The sequence below is a fragment of the Mandrillus leucophaeus genome, unplaced genomic scaffold (assembly GCF_000951045.1).
Source record: "Mandrillus leucophaeus isolate KB7577 unplaced genomic scaffold, Mleu.le_1.0 Scaffold872, whole genome shotgun sequence".
NCBI lineage: Eukaryota > Metazoa > Chordata > Mammalia > Primates > Cercopithecidae > Mandrillus > Mandrillus leucophaeus.
The window spans coordinates 579,762-582,686 of NW_012109497.1; positions in this window are offsets into that span (position 1 = coordinate 579,762).

Below are 2,925 nucleotides of genomic sequence, written 5' to 3' on the forward strand. Positions count from 1 at the left end.
AAAAAATACAGAAATTAGCTGAGAGCGGTGGTGCGCACCTGTAATCCCAGCTACCTGTGGGGGCTGAGGTGGGAGGATCTCCAGAGCCCAGGAGGTTGAGGCTGCAGTAAGCCATGATGGCATCACTGCACTCCAGCCTGAGCAACAGAGTAAGACCCTGTCTCAAAAACAAGAAAAGAAAAAAAAAAAAGGAACCCTTTCTATTTTTAATATTATTTACCCCATGGCAACTTTTAAAACCCTGTCCTTGCACACACGTGTGGTCTCAGCTACATGGGAGGCTAAGGTGGGAGGCTACATGGGAGGCTAAGGATTGCTTGAGCCCAGGAGGTGGAGGCTGCAGTGAGTGGTGTTCACACACCAATGCACTTCAGCAAGGGTAACAGAGCAACACTCTGTCTAAAAAAAAAAAAAAAAAAAAAAAAAAACAAGAAAAGAAAGAAAAAAACTGTCCATTTTAACGTAGAATCTTTTCAGATGTTTTGCGATTAATAATACAAACTAATAAAGTCAACAGAACCAAAGAACTAATAAACTGTCCCAAGAACTTAAATGCACCACAGCCAAAAGAGTTTCTCAGCTACACACCTTAGCTAAACTGGACTGCACTTTCAAACTGTAGAAAAATGAAATGAAAAGTGAATCTCAGAACAAAAATCACCCAAGCAATAACTTAGCTCACCTTATTTAAAAATTCTCAAAGCACATGTGAACTGCATACTTTCACTGAGAAGAGGTATATTTATGAAGAGTATTAGTTATAAATAACCCAATCAGGTCCCAGGAAGGATATAGAAAGACCTCAACAGACACCCTAATGGATATTTCTAATATTATTCATTCCCCATTCTTAGCACCAAAGTCATCAGCACCACCTACCACATCAACTTCCACATCACTTTCTGAGTCTGACCCTGTCTGAGTCCCTTAGGGAGGCAACTAGTGGCCTGGATCATGCAGCCCAATGAATAAAGGCTACTAAGGTATTTAGATCATCATTGCTTTGTGTGAATTCTTCCCCCCCCCCCACCCCGCCCCCAGTATAAACAAAACACCTCACTGGTGTCAGATTTAGAATTATACCCCACCCCGCCCCCGCAAAAAAAGAAAATAAAAAAACGGGGCCTGCACCATGGCACTAACATTTTATAAAGTGAGAGACTGTATGAGAAATAACATGACTTAATTAGAGATATTAGCAAAGAAGTTTTAAAGTGCTTCAAAGTTACATGATCGTAGCAAGAGGAGTAAAGGAAAGGGGTCAGAGAGGGGTAAAAAAAAGCATTACAGCATACAACTACCTGAAAAAGAAATAGTACACAGGTTAAAACACGTTTACAGTCACCAAGAGTTGCCAACACATAGTTACCACACTATATACTCGTCAGATTTCCCAACACGCAAAAAAAGGAGCCACCCTGTATGAAGTACTTATCTACTGACTTCTACAGAGAAGACATAACTTTTCTGGAAAGGGAGCAATTTAACTTACTGTGCTCTCCTTTTGGCTTTCAAAAATCTTTAAAACTTTCAGCAAATTAAGGTTCTCCTCAATTTCAAGGCTTTTCATGTTAAGTTGAATAAAAGTTGCCTATTTTTAATATCGATAAACCACAAGATCACTTTTATATTTGCAAACTATACCCACTTTTCTACTCGATTTTTAAGTTTCGAAGGGCTAAATATAAAGTTTGCATAAACAAAGTGATACAGTAGATGTGACAGGTATTCAACAAGTTTACTTATCCGAAGAATTCCTAAAGTAAAAACTTGACAAAAAAATTGTGAAGATAAATTCCGAGTAGTGCTACTGAAGATACAATGTTACTAACATCAAAACTGAGAAATATTCAAAACATTCTGAAAACAGCATCTCCCTCTAAAAATAAAGAGGGAAAGCATTTGCCAACACACAAACATTGGTTCTTAAAAATTATAATCACATGGGAGGCATTTCTATAAATAATTTAGTTCTGAATTGCAATAACCCTAACCTTTCAAAGCACGTTCTGGCCTTGCCTTACCAAAAGCAAGAGCATTTCTGGTGGCTTTATATTTATACAAAGGACTGTGCTACTTTGTTTCTAGTGCAAACTGTCGGTTTACACAGTTAAAGGTCTTCAAAACAAACTACCACACACAATTCACTTCCAATCATCCAAAAAGAAATGAACAAACCAGCATCTGTCACAAAGTCCCAAGAGTTTTCTAATTTACAATAACTGATATTTTTACGTTGTAGTTCGGAGGCTACCTCTGTTCATTTCTGTACTTGGATTCATATACTATACATTTACTTAGCTTGTTAAGAGAGAAACCTCAGAAAATAAGCAACCAGCGATGACACCAGTTTATTATAAGTTACTTATGAAGCCTACAGTTCAAGAACTTTTGGGAGAAGGGAGAGTATTTAAGCCGTTTTTCCAAGGAGTTAAAAACAATTCGTGTTTGATAATTAATGATAGCAGCCCTAACAACCTCTTAGAATACATTACGGTGGGGCGGAAGCGAAAACGATGGCGGGGGGGGGGGGATCCCGACTTGAAAATGGACAAGCAGGCAGATTTACAAACCTTCAATTAAAGGAATTTTAAGATTAACTTCTCTCAAACGCCCTCCCTCACTCCCCACACCCGCTTCCTCCTCTCCTCCGGGAGGTCGGTGTAATGTGACTCATGACAAATTTTTTTAAAATAAATAAATAAATAAAAGACACACCCTCTGGGGGCTGAAACTGACATAATCGCCCCCACCCCACCCTCCGCCGACACACAACACACACCCCGCTGGTCCTATCCCTTCTGCGGCTTCAGCCTGGTCCCTGCCCTCTCCTCTCCCCTCTCCCGTCCTGGACCTCCTCTCCGGGCGCAGAGAGGCGGCGCGGCGGCAGCAGGGGGGTCTCCGGGACGCCAGCTCCGTGGACTG